This window comes from Aedes albopictus, chromosome 3 (assembly GCF_035046485.1).
Source record: "Aedes albopictus strain Foshan chromosome 3, AalbF5, whole genome shotgun sequence".
Lineage (NCBI taxonomy): Eukaryota > Metazoa > Arthropoda > Insecta > Diptera > Culicidae > Aedes > Aedes albopictus.
Genome location: NC_085138.1, coordinates 211,405,763 through 211,414,783, shown reverse-complemented (window position 1 = coordinate 211,414,783; position 9,021 = coordinate 211,405,763). Strand labels below are relative to the sequence as shown.

Genomic DNA, 9,021 nt, shown 5'->3' with positions numbered 1-9,021 from the left:
TCTAAAAAAAATAGTATTTTTTGCAACTACTTTTTAAGCTTACAGCTCTTGCAAAATACTTTGAGATAGTAAAATAAACGAGGAGGTGCCAACTTTGTCGTGTACGGAATACAGATAATGTGGCAGCTCTGTCAACGGGAAAAAAGTAAAAGTAAAACAGACATAAGAAAGCGTAGCGGTAACGTGACAGTGAGGTTAAATTTTATTAAGGTTCCGAGTACACAAGATCAAATACTTGACAAAGAATAAATTCAAGAGTAAACATCTTTTTGGTATTAATGGAAATTATATAGAGTCAAACCTGATATTTGAGCATTAATTTGGTCAAATATTTGACCCTGTGAACTAGCATTTTTTATACATTCTTAGAAGTATAACGATAAATCCTCTATGTCGATTAAAGTTGCGTCTTGACTCATTTGTAGCTCATCTCGCTTCATAAGCAGTTGTACTAATTCATCGTTGAGTAACTCAATGTATGTTTGTAAATTATTAACTATAATTTGTAACTGCGCAATATTCAAACACGTCAAAAATTGTCTTGATACACGCCTTTTGTCGTTCTGCATGATTGCTCCAGCTTTTTGTACAGCGGACCGAATAATCTTGGTAACGGAAGAAATCTCAACATTATTGCATTTGTCAAGCTGAAATGGAAAAAAATAGAACGTGAGGTTTATGGCTTACAGTTATTAATGTTAAGGTAATACACACAAATTTAAATGGAAACAACATTGACGACGAACTGCATTCGCCATAAAGATATTGACTTTTACAGCGAGCCCTGTTCCGTAACCCTATTCCCGTAGCTTCCAGTAGGAGTGCATATGGTAGCATCAAAACAGGGCTTGCACACAAAAAATAGACTTCCAAGCTAGAACAAATTTTCTCTCAAAAACTACGTGAAGATCCCAGTCCAGTACACAGGGTCAAATATATGTCCAAAAAGAAACTGTTAAATATGCGTCTGAGGTGGCCGTGATAGTTTTAATACGAGATAAATCGTACGTGAATGTAATTACCTACATGTTGAAACTATTTTATTAAAAGACGATTATTACAATGTATACTGCAATACTCGAGTATAAAGGCGGAAGCCGTAATGACATTTAAGATCTGACGTGTGGGGCCTTGTAGCCGTGCGGTTACAGTAACCAAGCTTCTAATCGCATGAGGGTTCGATTCCCACTCCGGGCGATGAAACTTTTCGTGAGAATAGTTTCTTCGCCGCATCCACTGGTACATGCTCCGTGTGTCCCTTGTCTAGTGTTAAGTTTCATCCAGTCTGTACAACCTCTGGCTGAAGACGGTGTCCGCGTCTTTTTTATCATCAATCGCATGACAGTCCAGCGGTCAGAAGAGAGCCCAGTTATAAAGCTCCCAACTCACCTTCATTCGCCCCAGCATCTGCCCTAGTCCATCTGTTGGTACAGATAGAACCGTGTAGGCATCCTTTTATTGCGCGAAGATCGTCGAGTCTGCTGTACTACATATGTGCTTGAGCTTGCTGACTCGATGTTGGAGGAGTTGGTTGATGGTGCTTGGATTGAGGGGTTCAGAAGGACGGCCTGGTATGGGGTACCTTCCGGTGGAGATGATATCGACGGAACATCCATATTGTCGCCTGAAGAAGCCGTCGTTGCAGGTCCAGATCTTTTTGGTTGGTTTGGCTCCTGCAGTTTCCATGCTGCCAGTAGGACAGCTAATGGTAAAGTTGACTGACACTGGTACAGGTCCGGAATCCGATGATGAACATTTTTTCAACTGGTTCATATGCGAGTGTACGAGACGCCGGTTATCCGCCCACACGTTATACATACCCACCAGGAAAAAAGTGAGACGTGAGACATCTGTGAGGCACTGTTAGGTATGCTGCTGCTCGACAAGCATGCATTAATAACATTAATGCTTTTCTTATTCTTTTTTTGTTTTCTTTCCATTTACGGTTGTTGACAGTTATGCGAACGAAGCCGTTTGCATAAAAACCAAAACAACCGCCGGGAAAAAAGCAAATTCGTCCGCCGTGTTATTTTTTCACGAGTTGCGATTAGTTTTTATAGTTTATTTAAATAATTACGCGAAACTGTAGTGCTGCTGGGGTCGATGTTGGGTAGTGAAAACATGTGAAACAGATGCGAGTTGGTGTTGGGTGTTCAGAAGTGAAAAATAGTGGATAACCGCCAGGTCAAATAGTGTTTCCAACCAAGAAAACCTGCTCCGTAGTTTACGGATAAAGATTCACAGGTCCTGCCGATTGCTCAAGGAAGTCAGAATCGGAAGCATGTCTTTGAACTGCGAATAATACCTATTCGGTGGCAACGAAGCAAAAAGCATCTGAGGAGTCCCTCGGGATATGTTGAATAATTAAAGTGATGAATATTGTTGCACTAAAACCATAGCAGACTGCGTTAGGCACATCGCACCGATGCCGTGAGAACGACAGCCGCAGATAATATTCACCACGGAACCAGGGAGAATTCGATGACATCGCGGCCACAAACGATGGCAGTGTGCAATTGATCTGTCCGTGACCTGGCCCAGTGCAGCAGGAGAACAAGTAAAATGTAAGCTTTTATCCCGTTTTACGGAACTCTCATTCTGATTATTTTTTTGAATTTTATTTGTGCTATGAATTGTTGTCGAAAGATCGCAGTTCTCATAGATCTCCTTGGAGCTAGTCTGATTAATTTATTATTTTTTTTTAAATTTTATTAAAAAATATTTATTTATAAGAATTGTTGTCGTAAGATCGCAGTTCTTATGGATCTCCTTGGAGTAATTCTGATTAATTTATTGAAATATTTTTTGAAAATTTATTTGTGCTAAGAATTGTTGTCGTAAGATCGCAGTTCTCATAGATCTTCACGGAGCTAGTCTGATTAATTTATTATTTTTTTTAAATTTTATTAAAAAATATTTATTTATAAGAATTGTTGTCGTAAGATCGCAGTTCCTATGGATCTCCTTGGAGTGATTCTGATTAATTTATTGAAATATTTTTTGAAAATTTATTTGTGCTAAGAATTGTTGTCGTAAGATCGCAGTTCTCAAAGATCTCCATGGAGCTAGTCTGATTAATTCATTGAATTTTTTTTTAATCTTATTAAAAAATATTTATTTATAAGAATTGTTGTCGTAAGATCGCAGTTCCCACAGATCTCCTTGAAGCGAGTCTGATTAATTTATTGAAGCATGTTTTGAAACATTTTTTGTGCTAAGAATTAGTGTCGTAAGATCGCAGTTCTCATAGATCTCCTTGGCTGGAGCTAGTTTGATTTATTTATTGAATTTTTTTTTTTAATTTTATTAATGATAAGAATTGTTGTCGTAAGATCGCAGTTCTTATGGATCTCCTTGGAGTGATTCTGATTAATTTATTGAAATATTTTTTGAAAATTTATTTGTGCTAAGAATTGTTGTCGTAAGATCGCAGTTCTCATAGATCTCCCTGGAGCTAATCTGATTAATTTATTGAAATATTTTTTTTAATTTTATTAAAAAATATTCATTTATAAGAATTGTTGTCGTAAGATCGCCGCTCTCATAAATCTCCTTGGAGCGTTTCTGATTTATTGAAATATTTTTTGAAATATTATTTATGAAAAGAATTGTTGTCGTAAGATCGCAGTTCTCATAGACCTCCTTGGAGCAAATCTGATTAAATTATTGAAATAATTTTTGAAATTTTATTTGGGTTGAGAATTGTGCTAGTCTGATTAATTTATTGTATTTTTTTCTTTTTTTTTTTAAAGACACAGACACGTTTAATGCTTCCAGTGAGCTGTTTGCTATTTGAAGGAAGCACGACACTAGACAACGGACTAGCATGCAACGCCCAGTGGCACAGCCGAAAACTTTTCCTGACAGCTGCGGCGGGAATCGAACCCGCGCTCCTTAGCACGATGCGACTAAAGACTTGGTGACCTTAGCCACACGACCACGAAGCCATTTTATTAAAACATATTTATTTATAAGAATTGTTGTCGTAAGATCGCAGTTCTTATGGATCTCCTTGGAGTAATTCTGATTAATTTATTGAAATATTTTTTGAAAATTTATTTGTGCTAAGATTGTTGTCGTAAGATCGCAGTTCTCAAAGATCTTCTTGGAGCTAGTCTGATTAATTTATTGATTTTTTTTAAATTTTATTAAAACATATTTATTTATAAGAATTGTTATCGTAAGATTGCAGTTCTTATGGATCTCCTTGGAGTGATTCTGATTAATTTATTGAAATATTTTTTGAAAATTTATTTGTGCTAAGAATTGTTGTCGTAAGATCGCAGTTCTCATACATCTCCTTGGAGCTAGTCTGATTAATTAATTGAATTTTTTTTTTCATTTTATTAAAAAAATATTTATTTATAAGAATTGTTGTCGTAAGATCGCAGTTCTTATGGATCTCCTTGGAGTGATTTGGTTAATTTATTGAAATATTTTTTGAAAATTTTTTTGTGCTAAGAATTGTTGTCGTAAGATCGCAGTTCTCATAGATCTCCTTGGAGCTAGTCTGATTAATTTATTGAAATATTTTTTTTAATTTTACTAGAACATATTCATTTATAAAAATTGTTATCGTAAGATCACAGTTCTTATGGATCTCCTTGGAGTGATTTTGATTAATTTATTGAAAAATTTTTTGAAAATGTATTTGTGCTAAGAATTGTTGTCGTAAGATCGCAGTTCTCATAGATCTCCCTGGAGCTAGTCTGATTAATTTATTTAAATATTTTTTTTTCAATTTTATTAAAAAATGTTCATTTATAACAATTGTTGTCGTAAGATCGCCGCTCTCATAGATCTCCTTAGAGCGTTTCTGATTTATTGAAATATTTTTTGAAATATTATTTATGAAAAGAATTGTTGTCGTAAGATCGCTGTTCTCATAGACCTTCTTGGAGCAAATCTGATTAAATTTTTGAAATAATTTTTGAAATTTTATTTGGGTTGAGAATTGTGCTAGTCTGATTAATTTATTGTATTTTTTTTTTTATTTTTATTAAAACATATTTATTTATAAGGATTGTTGTCGTAAGATCGCAGTTCTTATGGATCTCCTTGGAGTAATTCTGATTAATTTATTGAAATATTTTTGAAAATTTATTTGTGCTAAGAATTGATTTATTTGTTGGATATTTGATTTGAGCTATGAATTGTTGTGGCAAGATCACACTTCTCATAGAACTTATTGGAGCAATACTGATTATTTTTTTGTTTTTATTATTTTTGTAATTTGGCTTGGGTTACGAATTATTGTCGTAAGATCACAGTTGTTATAGAACTTCACGGAGCAATTCTGATTTTTTTTATGAAAATATTTTTTGTTATTTGGCTTATACTAAGAACTGTTGTCGTAAGATCACAGCTCTTATAGAACTACTTAAATTAACGAAACATTTTTTAGGAATTGTGATTAATACCAGCCATTTTGTTATTGTCAAAGAACTTTCGCCCCGACTAATGATTGCCTTGAACTTTATCAATTATTCCTTACAACATATATTCCTCGTTTATTTTCACTTCGGGGCCAACTGAGGACTTGCTAGAACTATTTTAGGGATTTCTAACCTTATTGTATATTTTATGGTATTCTGGTGTAAAACAGAACAAATCATGTAAGCATTTTAAATTCAATTAATCAAGTAGGTATACTTGAAATATTTGTGCAAACAGGAGAATAATTTATTGTTTATGGAATTACATCTAGATTTGTTTTAACCGTATTGAATCGTAGATTAGTATTATTATATTTGAAATTTGGCTGAACCCTGATTTGAACCACGAATTATATAGTTTTGTTTTTTAACTCTGATTTCAATCAAATCTTTGGTCGTTTTTGGTTGATTTATTTGCACAACAAACAAGTTTATTTTATTTATATGTATTTTATTTTAAGCTAATTCTACACTACAACAAATAAGTGGGGTCTTCAGCTAGTCTAGTGATTAAGGCTATGGACCGCCAATCCGGAGACGGCAGGTTCGATTCCCGTTCCGGTCGGAAATTTTCTCGACTTTTTGGGGATACCCAAGTAACCACGGTGCTGAAGCCTTATTGCAGATATATGGTGTATTTAGAGCAACCATTACTTTGCATGAACACTTAAGGTTGATTTAAAGTCGGAGGAAAAGACTTGAATTCACAATAAACGTTTATTGACTACGTCCGAACAGCTCCAGAACTTGAGAAGATCTAACTAGGAAATTTTCTTAACAAACTGTGTAACCGAGGACGTTGCTAAGAGTTGCAACCGTTACCGATTGCCTACTTCAACATTCTCCGACATTATCGACGTCAGGACCTATCGTGGCACCAACATCGACTCCGATCACTATCTAGTGATGGTCAAACTGTGCCCAAAACTTTCCGTTATTAACGATGTACAGTACCGGCGACCGCCCCGGTACGATATAGAGCAACTAAAGCAACCGGATGTCGCCACCGCATACGCGCAGAATCTCGAGGCAGCGTTGCCGGACGAAGGTGTGCTCGATGTGGCCCCTCTAGAGGACTGCTGGAGTACAGTCAAAGCAGCCATTAACAATGCAGCCGGAGCACTATTGGGTACGTAGAACGGAGTCGACGAAACGATTGGTTTGACGAGGAGTGCAGAGCGGTTCTGGAGGATAAAGACGCAGCGCGTGCGGTAATGCTGCAGCATGGAACCCAACAGAATGTGAAGCAATACAGACAGAAGCGGAAGCAGCAGACCCGCCTCTTCCGGGAGAAAAAGCGCCGCCTGCGAGGAAATGGAACTCTTCGTGCCGCAAGCCGAAATCTGCAGGGATAAGGACGGAAGCCTCCTGACGGACAAACACGAGGAGATCGAAAAGTGGAAGCAGCACTTTGACGAGCACCTGAATGGCGAAGAGAATGTAGGCACGGGGGATCGAAGCAGCGGAGGAAATAACTATGTTGGTGCAGCAGAGAACGGGAAATCCCACGATGAGGAAAGTTAAGGCTGCCATCCACCAGCTCAAAAACAACAATGCTTCTGGTTATGGACGGCATCTCAGCAGAACTCACCTAGATGGGTCCGGAAAAGTTGGCCACCTGTCTGCACCGGTTAGTAGTCAAGATCTGGGAAACCGAACAGCAACCAGAGGAGTGGAAGGAAGGGATAATCTGGCCCTTCCACAAGAAAGGCGACAAGATAATGTGTGAGAACTTTCGAGCGATCATCATTTTGAATGCCACCTACAAAGTGCTATCCCAGATCATCGTATTTCATCTAAAGTAAATGAGTTCGTGGGAAGTTACCAATCCGGTTTCATCGACGGGCGGTCGACAACGGACCAGATCTTCACAGTACGGTAAATCCTCCAGAAATGCCGTGAATACCAGGTCCCAACGCACCCCTGTTCATCGACTTCAAGGCGGCATACGACCACTAATAAGACCGGTGGTCCTCTACGGACACGAGACATGGACGATGCTCGAGGAGGACCTGCATGCACTCGGAGTTTTCGAGACCAGGTGGAGCATGATCTGGCGAGCGTTGGGCGTGACGTTGGAGAGCTGCAGCAGCAAATCGAGTATTATAACGGCAAATTGATGATTCAGTGTTAACATGAATTTGATGGTGTACTAAATAAATGAAATGAAATGAATGACATATTACAGGTCATATTTTGCGTGTATTTTATTGATAATCTAAAACATGTTGTTTAATTGACGTTTTTTTTGGAATTTTGTTAAGTTTTAGTTTTAGACATGCGAAAATTTGTTTAGATTTCAATATAGAAGATGGAATGGGTAAGTATTCTCTTGAAGATGCATTTCAGAAGTGTTTGTGGTCGGAAGCATGAGGAATGTTACGTCCACTGGTGAGGTGCAAATTTGGCATCCCGGTGGCTTGCTTCCGGCCATTTAAGCGTTTTTGAGTACCGTCGTGCGGGGTCAGTCAGAGAATCCATAAGTAGGTATCATATAATTATGCATTCTAGTAGTTTAGTACATGATATACATTCATGTGTTCAAAATAAAAAGTTTATTTTTTTTTTCAACATTTTGAAATAGGTAATCGGCTTTTTATGCTTTTTATTTTTACTCGCAAAAATTTCAATTGTCTTAGATTGTAAAGTTAAATATTCTCCTAAACTGTTCTCTTTTACAAATCATTAAAAAGTATTATATAAATGTTTATTGTTTAATAGTAGTCTGATTAGAGATTTCTAAAATGCTAGAGGCAAGACATTGTGCAAACGAGAGTAACTCTGAGAAAGGAAAATAGAGATTGTCTTACACATTTTTGGATGTCAACCAAAAATTGGAAGAAATTTATGCTGAACTCTGCTTCTAACCGAAGATTGCCCTGACATTTTATGTTCTTTTTTTAGATAAATTTTTACAATCAGGAATTCGTTAATGGAATCAGCAATTTTCTTTATTTTTTTGTTTAATTCTTATTTTTTATCACAGACTTTTTCAAACGTTCTTAAAATTTCTATTCACCATATATGTAGTATTTCCTATTTTTTATAAAAGGCTAGATTACCAGGAATCCTGGTAACAAGCAGGTTTTTTCTTATTTTCTTTTAATTGGTGTGCACTGGAAATGTGGTAAAACTTGAATTTCTTGAAGAACTTGAAATTTCTTATCACTAATCAAGTTTTCTGGTTTTCATATTGTAGGTATTTATAGTAGGCACTGCATTTACTGTAATTGTATAGTAGGCTTTGTATAGCAGAATAGGGTACTGTTGACTATCTGGATTTTTTGTTTAAATTACTGTTTAATTCCAGAAATTTTCTGATTGTTTTTGCAGAACTCTGGTTTTAATCAAATACTTGATCCCAGGGCCAGAACATTAGGCAAGCAGATCGTCGTTATGATTGGGTTGTTCATCAATGTCCAAGTCAATGTCCCTATGTTAATCTCAATTTCTCTCGTCACCACTTGCGTTACTATATATTGTTTGTTTCATTACTTTTGTTACTTCTTTTATTTTAAGTAGCATTTCACCAAAAAAGCCAATAAAAGTCAATTAGAATATAGCTGACGTTTGATATACACGGTGT

At 36.5% G+C, this 9,021-nt stretch overlaps 1 long non-coding RNA gene across 1 annotated transcript; it reads right to left on the bottom strand.

The window, feature by feature from the left end:
- Positions 1–2,901: 2,901 nt before the first annotated feature.
- LOC134292182 (uncharacterized) lies at positions 2,902–7,466 on the bottom strand. Its single transcript, XR_009999511.1, has 2 exons — positions 7,297–7,466; positions 2,902–7,197 (listed from the first exon to the last, which is right to left on the bottom strand). It is a non-coding gene; the product is annotated as an uncharacterized LOC134292182 (long non-coding RNA).
- Between the last annotated feature and the right edge of the window lie 1,555 nt (positions 7,467–9,021).